This window comes from Diaphorina citri, unplaced genomic scaffold (assembly GCF_000475195.1).
Source record: "Diaphorina citri unplaced genomic scaffold, Diaci psyllid genome assembly version 1.1 scaffold35, whole genome shotgun sequence".
In the NCBI taxonomy this organism is placed as follows: Eukaryota; Metazoa; Arthropoda; class Insecta; order Hemiptera; family Psyllidae; genus Diaphorina; species Diaphorina citri.
This window is the reverse complement of record NW_007377472.1, coordinates 276,114-293,149: the sequence shown is the minus strand read 5'-3', so window position 1 is coordinate 293,149 and position 17,036 is coordinate 276,114. Positions and strand designations below refer to the sequence as shown.

Here is a 17,036-nt window from a genome sequence, read left to right as displayed (position 1 = left end):
AATGTGTGTGAAGGCAACTATAGCGCTTTCACTAAATTTTAAGCAGTGCATATTGCATACGCGACTAATTTGAAGGGACAAATTGTAGGTTTCTGGAAAAAAAAGTCTATTTTTTCAGCTTTAAGAGCAATTTTGCAATGAAATTACATTTCTTTCAAAAATCACTAGATTTTGACCTCAAATCACTAAATCACTTGTCAGTACATTTTGGCTATACTTAGTTTTCTCAGTGGTCAGTAGAAGAATTTTAGCCTAAGGTTATGTAATTGGTCTTATTGGGCCCAGTTTCATTGACTTGCTGCTTATTTTTTCTGTATTTTTCTCACTTAATTTTAGTAAATAACAATTTTTTTACAAGGGTTACAAGGGCTTATTGTTTGAAAATCCATTTTAAAAAGCATTTAAAAAACCATTTTCAAAATGTACATTTTGCATTTTACATTTCAAATTGGTTTTTAAAAAGCATTTTACATTTTGCATTTCAAATTGGTTTTCTAGAGGCATTTTACATTTTGCATTTCAAATTGGTTTTCAAAAGCATTTTGCACATCTCTGATCATATGCTGTGTACATACGCAAGAATACCTTGTGTTTCAGTCTATAATATTCTTGTTAACACAATCCGCGGTATAATTTGCGTTGCATTCTCTGCAGCTTACCGCACTAGCCCACACGCTTCGGTGGGAGGACAATCTGGAGCTTCCTAGTCCATGTTTCTCATCGGGAAGGTTGCCAAGAAAATTTCCCACCAACGAAACTCAAATTTCGACCGTCGATGTATCAAAATTTTCGTAATGAAACTGGTAACTAGAAAACATTTGAACTTGAACCTCCAAATGGTTTCAGCTAAAAAAAAAAAAAATGTCACTGCTTGGAATCGAACTGCAGTCCCCTCTTTTATAACTCCTATGCCTTAGCAACGGCACTACTAATGGAACCAGAGCAATTCATTAGTGGCCCTAATAAGATTACCAAGGATTCAGAAACTCTAGTACAGGAATAGAAAGGAAATGATACTCCCAGCGCTATCTGTGAGATATTTTGGAAAGCTAGATAACAAAGCCGGCAACACAATGAGGGGAAAAATACACAGGGAAATGATACTCCCAGCGCTATCTGTGAGATATTTTGGAAAGCTAGATAACAAAGCCGGCAACACAATGAGGGGAAAAATCATCGAAATTTTGACCCGATTACATTACTTTCCTTCCTATAGGATAAGGAAAGTAAAAAATAAATAAACACACCGTACCCAACGTATATAAATCGAGTACAGGGGATAGGTGTGTTGAACATTTTACATTGCTGTGTACAGAGATCATAATATGCTGAGTACATACATCATATGCTGTGTACATACGCAAGAATACCTTGTGTTTCTGTCTATAATATTCTTGTTAACACAATCCGCGGTATAATTTGCGTTGCATTCTCTGCAGCTTACCGCACTAGCCCACACGCTTCGGTGGGAGGACAATCTGGAGCTTCCTAGTCCATGTTTCCCATCGGGAAGGTTGCCAAGAAAATTCCCCACCTACGAAACTGAAATTTCGACCGTCGATGTATCAAAATTTTCGTAATGAAACTGGTAACTAGGAAACATTTGAACTTGAACCTCCAAATGGTTTCAGAAAAAAAAAATGTCACTGCTTGGAATCGAACTGCAGTCCCCTCTTTTATAACTCCTATGCCTTAGCAACGGCACTACTAATGGAACCAGAGCTATTCATTAGTGGCCCTAATAAGATTACCAAGGATTCAGAAACTCTAGTAGGTACAGGAATAGAAAACTTTATTTCCACTAAACAAATTCAGGAAAATCATCAAAAGAACTCAGACAGAGACGACTTTTAAGTAGCACGTGTACACAGAAAGCTAAGATATACGAATCTGATATTCTCCTTAAAACTACAGGTGCTTGATTATTTTTGCCTGCTTGCTGATAGCACACAAGATTAACAGCTGAAAGCCAACCTCCATATGTCTCCTTAAAACTACAGGTGCTTGATTATTTTTGCCTGCTTGCTGATAGCACACAAGATTAACAGCTGAAAGCCAACCTCCATATGTTTGATAGCTTCATATTTCCTGATAGGACCGACCACCTGCAGACCTGCACTTGCATTTTTATCTACTGACAGCAGGAGTCGCTAATCACTTCATTATAAATCGCTAATAGACTACAGATGGATTATATGCTTTAATAGGGCTAAGCTTTGGAAAAAGAACGAAAGGAGTTCAGCCTTCTCAGGACTTTAGAATTCGGTCCAAGTCGATCAAACTTTACAGAGAGATTCGATGATTTGTGTAGATTAAAAATAACCCTAACCCGGGTTTCCAGAAAGGACCAGTCGGCCGTTATTCAGGGCCAAAATTTCGCTATTCAGGGATAAATTTTGGGAAAAGATTAAAAGTAATTCGGCCTTCTCAGGACTTTGCCTTTTGGGCCAGGTGAATCAAACGTTCCACGGAGGTTCATCATAGGATGTAGATCAAAAGTGCCCGCGGGACGAAGTTCGAGAAATGTACGGTTCGGTTGCTATTTAGAGCAGAAATTTTGAAAAAAAGTCGAAAATAGTTCGTCTTGCTCAGGACTTCCGAATTCGGCCCAAGTCGATCGACGATCAACTTAACAGAAAGAGTGAGTCATGTCAATAAAATTACATAAGTGACTCACTGGTTACTTGGTCACCATACACATCAGGTAACAACATACACAGGTAATCAAGAGTAGGTACCATTTGTTCTTAAGTGAATCAGTAACTCTTGTTACAGTTGTCGATAATAATACTACTTAACCATAAAAAAATAAATAAAATGTACTTAGATTTGTACCACCTGGGAATCTAAACAAAACCATCACAACTTGAGCATAAGGCATTAATTAACCCACTTAAACATATCAAACAAACCCCAGTTCGTTCATTCTTGTGTACACACTTGTGTAGGTGCACGATAAAGAGAAAGGGTAAGAAATGAAACTGATAAACCGAAATATCTTGAGGAAGTCAGCGAGTAAGATCGGGAAGAAAAAGGTTTGCATTTTCTGCTCGGACAGAATTCCATCCTAGATCCTAGTTTAATCAAGAATTTGATCACGTAATGACGGATTTTTTGAGGAGTGGTAGACTATACTTTGGGATTTAGCAGACTTAGTCTATTGTTTATTATAAGGGGGGGACAGATATTAGGATCCTAACAGACACGGGGAAAGAATTAAAAGATCTTGGGAAGAAAAACCAGCAAAAGAAGAAACGACAGAGAATTCAGAGAAAAGCAAAAAGAAATTAAAAGATATAAAAAGAAAAAGGATCTTTGCATTTGAAAAGCTGACACTATCAAAATATGTCGTGAGATTCAAAAGGTTAAAAGGATAATGAAGTCAACAAAGAGTACCAGTAGAATAGCTTTACAAGAAGATAATTGAGTTTGAAAATTTAATGTTTAGGACGTCTGGAATTAAAACATCATCTCTGAGGGAACTTTAAATCCTGGAACAGCGTTACCTTTATTACTTATTAATATCCACTAGTAATACGGTATGACATAAAATGGGAGGTTTTCGAGAAAGGAAAGTTCATGAATTTAGATTCTCTTGGCAGAAAGAGGAGCTTGATTACCGTCCACAAGGTCCAAAACTTGACTTAATCAAGTATGAAAGCATTTTACAGCCGGATATATAATTTCACATGTAAAGTTGTGCAATAACCTCTGAGAATGATTGGAGACAAGGTCGGTACCGTCTCTGAGCATGCTTACAAAAACTGGGCCGCGGCCGAAGGTACTTCAGCACATAACATCAAAGTAATCTTCCCTAAATCCCCACATGTGGTACATATTGAGGAGCTCGTCATGCGAAAGCTTCAGTATTAGATTTCTGGAGTTAGCAATAACTTTACACTAAAATGACTTTATTAGAGGTGTTCCATTTTTTCGTTAAAAGTGATATAATTATATACGTATAATATGAAAATCTATTAAATAGTCATTTTTAATAAACACATTCACTCTGCCTGTATGGTCGAGGCTTAGTGCCAAACCAATGCCAAAAAAAAAAAAAAAAAAAAACACACTCCCCCCGCCTGTGTGGGGGGGGGTTTGTGCCAAAACAAAGCCAAAAAAAAAAAAAAAAAAAAATAGAGGTGCTACAAGATTACAGGTACCTACACTACTATATTCTCTCCTTTACCATGTGCTGTAGCTTACATGATGGGACTGAAAGTTAAAGTTAGGGAGGGCATCGTATTTTCTCAATGACTAAGTTCCTTTACCTCACTCACTGAAAGCCGGGCATTCCATACCTCGGCTGGGATTGAACCCACGCCCTCCTGTTTACCAGGCGAGCGCCTTGACCACTACACCACCGAGGTAGGTGGAAGTTAAAGTTAGGGAGGACATCGTATTTTCTCAATGACTAAGTTCCTTTACCTCACTCACTGAAAGCCGGGTCCATTTTTCCGCGTACAACCACGGCACTGAATTTAATAATAAACAAATATTGTGCTCCGATTGGACATTAATGTATAAAAAATCTGGTGTGAACATCACACGACTTTCCTTATCCTATTGAATGATGCTTATTTGAGTGTTCTTTTACCCTAACTTTTACAATATCTCTAACCGTTTTGTAGCTATAGCTGAAACCGTTGCACCGATCTAACCAAAAGTTTCGTGTCGCATCCTTGTCACATTTAACATCTCGAGATATTTTTTTTACAGACAGACACACACACGGACCAATGGCTGAAACTTTGGATTTAGGCTCTAGGGACCTCAAAACGTGTTTTGGCACTAAAAATAGGACCAATGGCTGAAACTTTGGATTTAGGCTCGGACCTCAAAACGTGTTTTGGCACTAAAAACTGACCATCGAAATTTTGACCCGATTACATTACTTTCCTTCCTATAGGATAAGGAAAGTAAAAAATAAATAAACACACCGTACCCAACGTATAAATCGAGTACAGGGGATAGGTGTGTTGAACATTTTACATTGCTGTGTACAGAGATCATAATATGCTGAGTACAGTACATCATCGGAACCGATTCCGATGGTACGCCATCTTTGATTTCCCATATGGTTATGGTTTAGTATCACGTCAAAAGAGGGGAATTTCAGCCGATTACACTACATTTTTACTTTCTATTACCTTTATGTATAGGGAACCTATGCAAGGTAATGAGAAAGTACCTATTGCAATCAGTCCAATTTTTTTACTATAGGACAAGGAAAGTAAAAAAAAAACTTGGAAAGCTCTGCCTTCTATTTTGGAGTTCGAATAATGTAATGTCTGGTATTATCAATAATGTAACAGCTAACAGCATAAGTCACAAAGCATCTTTTTTCTACTCCAATTCATGCAGTATTCTGATGCATATCAACCGGCTGGATCTTATTTGATCCAGCCGAGCAGCGTTAACCACATAATGTAATCTTAATGGAACTTAACCACTAGGCGAGGTTAATGTCAGAAGTTATTCCCCAATGTCTAATCTTTTCGAGCTCCATTCTTTGCGGTCAAAATCTCAAACCCGTTTTTAAATGGCGAGACTTAAAATTGACGTGTAGATTCGTACAAAATTAAATCTTTTGGGGGCTGTTTACCCCTACACATAAGCCTCAGGGGGCTTTTTGTATATGGAGTTAAGTTGGGGAAAAACCTGTAAATTAGACAATTAAACATCCGACAAATGATGGTTGAGAGCAAACTGTAGAACCTACTCTGAAATTTCCCCCTCTACGGTGGCCCAATTGGGGTCCGAATCTTTATGATTTATGTGCTACTTAGCAACTTTCCTTTATATGCTGAAGCTGAAGATGTGTACCAAACCTCATCAAAATCAGAGCACCAGTTAGAGAGGGATCACCGAACAAAAATCTTGGAGTTAAAACATGAACCTCACTCTGTTCGATGAGTTCGTTCACAAATCCATGGAAAACATATCCAGAGTTCTGACCGTAGATAACGATTTACATGATGTAGCAATAGTTCGCGAGACAATGTAGGACTGTAGGAATCCAATACCTACTTTCTCACGATGCTTCACACACGCACAGAGCAGCTCAGTTTTCACTGAAATCGTCAGTATAATCAACCATGTGTTCCTGATTAGATATACTCATGGAGAAATGTTAACCTCTTGAGGACTTGAGCCTGGTATGGGGACACTAACCAGTTAGCATCATACAGAAAAAGCCCAATCTGAGGCTTAGGTGTAGGGGCTAGACAGCCCTAAAGGATGGGTTAAGCTTCTACGAATCTAACATAAGGGGTATTTTTTGTCTGAATCTAATGAATCCATCAAGTCCAGAATCATTTTAAAAAATAATAATTGTTTTTTTTTGTCTGAATATAAAGAATCCAAGAAATCCAAAATCATTTTAAAAAAAAAAAAATAAAAAAAAAAAAAAAAAAAGAGTTTTCAAACTCCAACTTCAGTGAATTTTCATTTATCGTAAAACGCACGCTGTCAAACTGTTTTGACCTGGCGCGGCGGAGAGCTACTTAATCTGTAATCGTTGTAACTAAGGAAATAAGTACTTCTACAGTTCTACCCCGATAGCCTGGTGTGAGTCACACAGTATGAGCTCACAAGCTTCAAATACAACTTGAGGTTTCTACGCACTTGCCCGAAAGGGTTTTGATAACTATTTACCATTACATTCGCGTGTCCACAAGAGTATAATACTCTTTTTTTGTGTTTCAAAGAAAGAAAAAAGTATGTACCCATAACAAATACTAAAAAAATCTAATGCCGCTATGAGAGCAGGCAGAAAACTCAACAATAATATTGAATTAAAACAAGGGGATCCAATTCCCACCCTCGTTAATAGTTTACATTTGAAATTATTGATCGTAGGACCTTTCCTATTAAAACCGTGCACTTTCGCACAAACTTTGAACCAATTGACACAGCTTAACCTTAGGCCAGCCATTCACGATCAGTTTTAACTGTCAGTTCAAGTATCATCAGTTAAAAATATAAAAATTTTATAATCCTCAGTTTAGACCATCAGTTCAATCGAACTGTCAGTTCACCGCCATTCACGATCAGTTTTAACTGACAGTTCAAACTGTCAGTTGAAACTGTCAGTTACAACTGATCGTGAATGGCTGGCCTTATACACAAGCCCACTCTGAGGCTTAGGTGACAGCTTTTGGAACCACTTTTATAGCAGATCTTTGGGGGTTGAAAACGCCCCTATCAGATTTAGTAGCTTAACTTTTCATACTTACAAGTTGGTTATTTATCCCAACTCGGAGTTTCGTCTATCTATTTCATAGACATTTTCAAGAGAAACTTTCAAGGAAAAAAAAAATGTCTATGAAATAGACATTTTTTTCGGGATAAATAACCAACTCGTAAGTATCCATTTTCATAAATAACCTAAGTAAAATAGTATTTACAAAGGATGTCAAAATTAAATAAATTAAAGTTCACAGCTGGTATTTCTTTTCCAGAAGGAAATTCCTCAGACAATAGCTTCTGTGACTAAAGTGACAGTCAAGCTGAGCCCGCAGCAAGAAGCTCTACGGGTAAAATCTTCGCTTGGTTATCTCTATCCAATTACTAAATCCACGATACAAATCTCATATAACGATATCAAATGAGAATTCGAATTTCATCTGTACAAAAATACAGACGGCCTGAATCGTAAATATTGAGGTGGCGGCCTGGGAGCTATTTCTTATTGGGACGATTTCATTATGTGAGCGATTCAGCAATATCAAAGAACTTGGACGCAACGACTAAGAATGGCCGTGCATCAATGAATGCTTATTGAAATGAGAACTTCTGCTGATGACTGTGATACAGGATGTTTTCTCCTGTGACAACCACTTGACGTGGCTTTATTCCGTGCTTACCAGATGGGACTGGGCATAATGATCTGGAAAGCAAACTTTTCAAGATCTGCGAGGGTGCACCCGAAAAGGAGCTGGCTGTGATGGAGTATCCTTTGAATTATTGTAAAATTTGAATGACTCAATTTCTGCTTCTTCTAATACGAATTCTTCTCATGCTATTCTAATCTAATAAGACCAAGATCGTGCTGATAATTACTGATATTATTACCTACTCTATCTCAGATTCGCTTGGTTCACTCTGTAGTCACAGAAGAAACAATTCCAGAAATGAACCAGAGCACAGTGGTAAGATTCAAGATGTTCCGAGTCCATAACAAATATGATATTTGATACATTTATAGAGGATAATATTAATAATGGTTTCAGTAAACAAACTCAATCCAGTCTAGCACTGCTTTGCGCTGTTCTTCCAACTCTTATATAAGGCTACTTCGGTACGCCAAGAAAACGAAAAACGAGTTTCTAGGAATACATTTCGAGTCTCAAAATAGATAAATGCAGAAACTGTATAGAGTTGTAGCGAGGATCTTGGCATTCTTTAGTTAGCCCTTCAGAGCCGAGAACCTGTTACAATAACTGGTGGTCTTGTGCTACCTCTGAGTAGATTCTAACGTCTAGAACAGTAGAGAATTCGACCAGAATAATAGTAGAAGCTTACTGCTGGGGTAAGCTTCTACTTCGGGGTAAAGAGGCTCTTTAAATCTTTTTATCTATTCGAGCGATTGATATAACTAATTATTATCAAGATCTTCAAACAACCTTACGCAATCACCTACGTAACGTAGACAGAGGTAGGGACTAACAGTTTAAGTTACAGGACACAATAGGACACGGGTACAATTCTTTCGTCCCCTGATGTCATGGGTTAAAATAAAATTCAGAGCTAAAAACTTGCGGAAACATAAGTACCAATAGCATAGGTAAATAACAGTCATGTCTTATTTTAGATTAATAGTCACTGTACAGCACTGTGTACAATCCGAGGAAATGACTGCCAACTCTACAATGTGATGAATAATACCAGCACTTAGTGTATCTGTAGCCGTACCCAGGCTTGGCTGAAGTATCCCTAGATTTTGGAAGGAAATAAACTATGAGCCAAATCGCGAAATAAGGATTACTCTTCAAAATTTTAGAAATTCATTAAAATCTCAAAAAGTCAAAATCAATGAAAACTAGATAGATAATATTTTCTAAATTAGCCTGTTCTTCTTTTTCCAGTTATTGAAAATATTCGAATAGTCAGGAGAGGCCTTCGTTTTAGGTGGTTAAAGAAAAACCAATGCTTGTTTTAACCCACTTTTGGTAGTAATAATAAAATTAATGTAATGACAGATTTCTTTGATATGTCAGGCTTTTAAGATAAGAAAAAGAATCAATCAGCTAGAAAAATACGAACTAATCAAGAGAAACTTCAGAATAAATTAAAGCAATAATTAGTTAATATTTTAATATAAAAAACAAACATGTACTTGTGTTATTAATGTTCCCCCATTAATAAAACTAGTCCTGAAAGTTTAGGAGATAAAAAGTAGCTAAAAAAAAAGTAAAAAATCAACCGTTCGTCGTATCGGAAGAACGCCAATTCGGTCCCATGACCTTTTTTCTTAAGGCAGTCGACTACCAATTGGGTCCCGGGCGCACTACCAATTGGGTCTCGTATACCTGTGATGACTTGGATGAAATAAATAAGAGTTTTAATTTTTAACAATATACAACGTTCGTTTTTCTGTTGTTCACAAGTAGAAGAAATGATTCTGCTTTATTCGTACTTAATCCATCATAATTTTCCGAGATTTTCCAATACAATCACCAAAATTTTCGGTACTTATTCAGAAGCTACGACAGTGAAAAAGAAAGCCCCTTTTTGTGTTCAACCTAACCCTATAATAACACTGGTCACTGCTCATTTGTGCCAGTTCTTTTGGTAGCGATCACTCTTAAAGTTTTAGACTAGGAAGATTCAGCTCTAAGAACATAGTGCTTGTGATAGAAAGAAGAAAAACAATCAGGTATAAATCAATTTAAGGGTGGGACCCAATCGGTACTTAGACCCTCTCAAACCCGGGACCCAATTGGTAGCAAAAACAGGTTTTGGGACCGAATTGGTTTCCTCCCGTTGTATCTTATTGAAATTCTGGTTTCTATTGGAAATTGTCTAGGTCATGGTATAAGTACTGACCTACTCCTACTAATTCTAATAACCTGTGTTAATATAAAAAAATCTACAACTTTTAAATTCCTAACTTGTAGTAAACTTGTAGGTACGTCCTACCATTCTGCCTACTTTTTACACGAAACTGAACCACAGGAACTGCAGAATGAATCGATAAACCTGTCAACTTAATGGCTATGATTTAAATATTTCGATGCTTTTACCTCTTCTTTCTTGAGGCTTGAGGTGTTTTAGGATGAACTTGAAGATCGAGGAGGTACCTCTACGCCTATACATTTCTGTATAACCTTAAATTAACTTACACGGAGTTTTAACTCACTCTGTGGACCATGATTCGGCCCTGGTCATAAAATACCAAGATCGACGATAGTAAATAATTAAAAAGTTAAATAATGGTGGGTAATAATAATTAACAGTCCCATTCCTCACTAAACATTCATTATTCCAAACACACTTGAGCCCCACTCTGCCCCACGCTTAAATTTGGTTAATTTGTGTGATATCACGATTGCTACTTGATAAGAAGTGCAACCTACGCTTGAGAAGAATCTCATAGAATCCTCAGTAACTCAGAGGTAGAACGTTGGATTCGTAGGGGGTTCGAGCCCCGGTAGTGACATAAAAATAGCGTCATTTCGAGGTGGAAATGTGTGAAAGCTTGGCTTAAATAGCGTCAATTAGAGGTGAACATTTGCAAAAGCTCGGTTTTAACAATTTGATACCTTTTTAAAACCCAATCCTTTTAACACCGTGAGACAGGTATCATACCTTCACGGACACAGAAAGTTAGTAAGTAGATTAAGGGCAAACAGCCCTAAAGCATGGGTTAAGTTTCTACGAAGTACTTTCCTTATCCTACATTATGTAATTCAGTTTTTATTGTACATAAAATTCAAACATGAATGTATACAACGTCGGTATGTTACACTAATACTAATAATAAAACTGACGCTAAAAAAAAAAATAATAATAATAATAATAATACATAATAATAAATATGTGAAAATGCAGAGCATACAACATGTGGACGTGAAAAAAAAAGTAATGTAACTTATTATCACTGATGAATCAATATCACTTCAGTAACTCAAATCTTTGTGACCTTTCCTTCAATTGGCAGGACATAGTTTTTTTTTTTTTTTTTTTTTTTTTTTCCAAAAGGCGATTTTTTTTGACAGATTTACCCCATGCGGGCAGGTGTCACAATCTTCGTTAAACTGCGCATTATGATGTTGGACTTTTTTTGACACCGAATGAACAACAAGAAATCAATGTGTTAACAAAAAAAAAAAAAAAAAACAAAAAAAAATAGCACAATGGATTTCAGCCAAGGCTCTCTTTAGTCATAAAATAGGTACCTCCAGTGCCGAGATAACAATGGAATAGAGAGTGTTTATCAGTGAGTTATCTATTGATTTTCTACCATTATACAATGGAGGTACCTTTTTTTTTTTTTTTTTTTTTTTTTTTTTGACACGTTTATGAAACCACGGACACCGCGATCCACACCCTCGAACCATTTCATTCCAAACTGTTTACACCTTTCATTTTTTGTTTATTGTCAAAGATAAAGAGACATAGAGGTACCTCACTGTAGCTATTCTAGTCTATTATCACAGTCTCTATTGACGTGACGTACGATTGAGAAGAAAAATAGAACAGAGGGATGAAGGAAAGAGATGAGAGAAGGGAAGGGAAGAGAGAGAGCATGAAAGGGAGAGGGAGACAAGAAGGAAAGAGAGGTGGAAGGAGGGAGAGAAGAGGTCAATCATACCAAAGAGCAGGAGGCAGTAAAAGAATACAGAGTACAGACATGCTGAAAGGTTGGTTGGAAGAAGATAATCAAACTACATATTATTGAGCTTGTATTATAATTATTGTGGGTGAGTACTTACTATGTATACATCCACAATAAAATATATTGATTGATTGATTGATTGATTGATACTTACCTATCTACTTTAGCACATGTACCTACTTACTTACAATGTCATAATAATTATATTCTTATTAAATTGTAATGTTAGTTGATGTCATTGTAAAGAACAAAATAAAATTACTTTCTTTGGAAAAAAGAACTTACCTGCTTATTAAAATTCAAAATTAATCAATAAAAACAATATTTAGGTACATAAGTACTTACTTTTAATTGATAATACATATGTAATTATTTCTTAGGTATTGCTCTACATAGAAAAATCTTTGGCAATTATTTATCACAACAAATTTCATGCCATACCTAGGTAATAGCTATATGTATCACACATATCTAATGAATCTAATGATAAAATCACTCTGAATATATTTGCAAACTTACTGTCAATAGCTCATAAGCTCAAAATAAGTAATACAGGTAACTCATGGAAAAATATAGAAACACAATATCTTCATGCACTGGTTTAGAAGAGCATGGTTTTAAGCCAATAAAAAATACCCACATCTCAAGTGTGTATAGTATGCATATTGGGTACTTTAGTGTTTCAAGTGTGTAGAAAATACTGTACTCTTGAGAGTACACCAGAAACAATAACAATCTAGAAACACTTTAGAAAATGATAATTTGAGACTTATGAAAATACTGTACTCTTGAGAGTACACCAGAAACAATAACAATCTAGAAACACTTTAGAAAATGATAATTTGAGACTTATAAAAAAAAAGTGATGATGGCCACTTATAAACAGTGCATAATGGCATAATCTATGGGTTTTAAGGAAGCCTGTAAGAAGAATCCTGATGGGCAAGTAAAAGGATTATCATGAAATAGATTTGCACAATCCTTTGGGCAAAGGTATCCATGTGTTTCAATATCTACAAAATACTAATGAAAATGTACAAACACCTTTGTACCCTATAACATTATCCCATTACTTATCTTGCATGGATCTAATAAATTCTGCAGGTATGTGAAACATGGGAAATTATGAACTCTTTTCCAAAAGATTCTTAAATCATGACTTTTTTGTCAGGTTGTATTACAAAAGGTAGGTTCTATCCGTACAGTGGATACTGCCCCTTACCAAATTAAGCCGACCACATTTCTAGCATTACAGCATTAGTAAGTACTTGGTTAGATGGGGTTCATTGACACAACCAAAGTCTGGAACTACTGTTAGAACTCCAAAACCAACAAAATACTAAATGGCAAGAACTTTGTTTACTTATATCTACCTATGTAACATTAAATATGTAAATGTACAGCAAGTTGAACTTTATGTCCATAAGATATAGTTTAGAAATCATCAGCCCCATATAAGAGAAGTCCCTGGAAATAATTGCCAACACTCTGTTACAAGAGCTTGAACATAAGGTGCCTGTACTAATATTAACACATCAGAAATAAACACATCACAAAGAAATGAACATAGTAAAAAAATAATCTATGCAATTTCAATAGAGTAAATATGCTTGAAAATTGAATACAGTCAACTCTAAAGCATGCAAGCGATTTGCATAATTTTAAATCTGAGAGATAACTGTTAAATAATGATTTGGCCCTGACATTGTAAATTTTATCTAACCTCAGGGGTCTTTGGTATCAATTTGTTTACATTAATAAATTTCAACTTCAAGGAAGCAGTGTTGGGATTATCAGTTGGGATCAATATTGGATATAAAAACTTCTAATTTAAGAATAATTTTATAAATAAATGGTGTTTCATCGAGGAATTATTCGTTGTTGAAAGAGGGATTCTTGCTGATTTTTCAGGCTGAAAAATATTTTATTAATGGCAAGAAAACTAGACTGAGGAAAACTTACCCATGAATGAAATTGTGTTCAGGTTTCGTTGCTTGAGATTAAAAGAAATTTTTAAAACACCTCTGAAATCACTTGGCCAAAAGACATTTCAGCAAAATAACCTATTTGGATTAAAAAATAGTTCTTTACGGAAAAAAGACAATGGCATTAACACAAAACACTCTGCGGTAAACAGCAGAACATCACACAACATTGCATTTTATTTTTTAATCGGCAAAAAATTACACAAAACAAGATCAAGCAGTCAGCAGGGAAGAGTGAGAAATGATACACGTCTGAGGCGAAATTCGATGAAGACGAAATCAACCAGGAGAAGAAAAAGACGGTTGTATCTTCAATGCTGAACCAGTCTGAGTCAAATGAATGGTACAATCTATCATCGTACACCAAACCAGAACACTGTATTAAGGTAGGAGATATAGTTTTAATAGGGGACGATAATGTCAAACGTACAGATTGGCCAATCGCCAGAATAGTAGCTTTGGTACGGGGTAATGATAATCATGTACGTGTAGTCAAGTTAAAGACTAGATCAGGTATTTTGACTAGACCTATTCAAAGGGTCTATCCATTAGAGATCAGCTCTAATGGTGATTATTGTGTATCCGAAGATGTAGGTACAGATGAGTCTGATATGAAAAATAATGGGACATCAGAAGTTGATGTAACTCTTCGTGACACTCATCGGATTAAACAGACTGATTATGGGCAGTCTAGTCTAGAACAGGTTGGACAGATTGTAAAGGTTGATTCGAAACAACCTAGTCCTATCAAAGCTAACATTACAAGAGTGGGACGTAATGTAAAGAAACCAATCAAGCTAGACCTGTAAATATCTACAGAATTTATTATAATGATACAGTTTAAGACATAGGAATGTAAGTTGTAAATTTTTATTTCTGTACATTTATTTTTATTACTTGAGATGACTAGATAAATGTTTTTTTCCTATTTAGATATTTGATATGCTGTACATACAAACTCGGAGGATTTTCTAAATATTTTAGTTTTAATCTGTAGACACTTTGAACCTTATCTGAAAGATTTTCTGTATTTGAGAGATTTTATTAATTTATCCAAGTAATAGACCATATTTGGGATAGGTACATAAACATAAAGTAATGGTTGGGATCTATATCACTTTGATTGAACTCTTGAGATCTACAAGTTACATATTTGATATCCATTTGTAGAATCTGAGAAAAATAGGGAAAGCTTGTTATGAGTAGATTTTGATTTTTTATTTGACGTCATTATTTTGTTTCAAGCTATAAGCCCCATTTTTACTTTTATATTTCTTTTTGTCTGTTGCTATAGATAATGCTTGTTTCTCTCTATCATCTGGAAGTAATTTTTGGTTTCAAAAACCCATAATTGTGTGTAATTCTGGATTTTTGGGTGGGAGTGTTGCGTAAAACTTTGTAACTTTGTTAAATTCTAGATGATAGGGATCTTTTTAGTTTTAAGAAATCAGAACTTTAAATTTTGAATTTTGCCGCTTTGAAACTCTTGAGCGTATTTTCGGATTTGATCATTTAAATGCGCTTTTCACCTATGGGAAGCGAGCTTTTTTATAAACTCGCCAGATTGTCAGAACGTTTTGAATTTTCCAAGTCGAGATTTTTCTGGAAAGAAAAAAAGAGAAAATTTTGACATGTTGATTTTCCATACAATAAAGTGAATTTTATATTGTAAATACTTTTGAATCCTGTGTTTTCCATTGTATCCACCCTCTACCTACTGCACGAGGCAATCCGAACTCCGGTTTGGAACACAGGGAAAATATCTAGTTGGGAAAAATTCTCGGGAGTATAAAAGATAAAAGAAAAGGGAAATTTTCCAAATTTAGCATTTTTACTTTCCTTATCCTATAGGAAGGAAAGTAATGTAATCGGGTCAAATTTCCGATGGTCAGTTTTTAGTGCCAAAACACGTTTTGAGGTCCCTCCCTAGAGCCTACATCCAAAGTTTCAGCCATTGGTCCGTGTGTCTGTCTGTCTGTCTGTAAACAAAATATCTCGAAATTTGGTATGTAGATGTCAAATGTGACAAGGATGCGACACGAAACTTTTGGTTAAGATCAGTGCAACGGTTGGCGGCATTTTACCACTTTTTGGCGGTTTTCGGTGTAATTCAATAATATCTCGGGAACTGTATGAGCTAGAGACTTGAAATTTGGTATGTAGTTCAAAAATGTGATAATAAGCACCCAAAAAACGTTTGGTTGAGATAGGTGCTGCGGTTGGCGGTATTTTTACCGCTTTTTGGCGGTTGTCGACCGTTTTTTGCGGTTTTCAGCTATATCGACTAAGCAGTTAGAGATATTGTAAAAGTTAAGGTAAAAGAATACTCAAATAAGCATCATTTAATAGGATAAGGAAAATCGTGTGATGTTCACACCAGATTTTTTTTACCTATCTCAAACTTTGGGGGTTGCCAAAACGACACGGCATACTTTTCAGACAGAATTTTATTGTTACAAACTACTATTTTCATTTGATTTCAGAAACAGCTAAAAACTTACTGTACCATGGTTGGGGTAAGTATCCCATACATGTTGATCAGAGAGGATAAAGGACATCAGAAGGAGCACTACCGATAATCCGCTACGATAAGGTCATGTCATCAGTGACCTTTTCCACGGACTCCTGAATCCGCACTTTTTTTACAAAAAAAAAAAAAAAAAAAAATGTCGTAGCTACCTTTATTTTAACGCATGCAGAGCAGTTCGTAGAAAGGCCCGTTCCGACAATGCAATTTAAATGATAGTATTAGGTATTCCCATTACACGATTTTTTTTTTTTTCGACCGACACAAAATGTCCTTGTGGGCGATGTACTTTAAATGAGAGTGTTCCCACTAACTCACGACACGATTTTTTTCCGAACGACGATTGGGAACAGGCCTGAATACCTACGTATATTTCAACTTTCTATAAGGTAGAATGAAAATGTTAACAGTTTGTTTTAACACCAAATATAAAATACCTGCGTAGTTATTCCAAAGCTCAACTTGTTACTCATTTTGATACTTATTATATTTAAACCCAGCCTAGTTAGCTTGATTGGTGGCAATTTTGTTAGAGCTCATTTTGAGGGAGATTTCTTCAGTGGGAGATTTTGTAATCGCGCCAGCCTAGTTAGCTTGGTTGGTGGCGCGCCTGCCTTGTAAGCGCTAGGCCGCGGGTTCGATTCCTGCCCGGGGCGGATTTTATCCTGACGGGATGATGTTC

The 17,036-nt window shown here is 36.0% G+C and overlaps 1 protein-coding gene and 1 long non-coding RNA gene across 2 annotated transcripts in view; one reads left to right on the top strand and one right to left on the bottom strand.

The window, feature by feature from the left end:
• The window catches only part of LOC103512109 (microtubule-actin cross-linking factor 1, isoforms 1/2/3/5), a 173,073-nt gene extending 159,052 nt beyond the window's left edge, over positions 1-14,021 (bottom strand). The window contains 1 exon segment of the mRNA XM_026825547.1: positions 13,805-14,021. The gene's annotated coding sequence lies outside the window, so the exon portion shown is untranslated.
• Positions 14,022-15,772: 1,751 nt separating this feature from the next.
• LOC113468617 lies at positions 15,773-16,809 on the top strand. Its single transcript, XR_003392302.1, has 2 exons — positions 15,773-15,832; positions 16,311-16,809. It is a non-coding gene; the product is annotated as an uncharacterized LOC113468617 (long non-coding RNA).
• Positions 16,810-17,036: the final 227 nt, after the last annotated feature.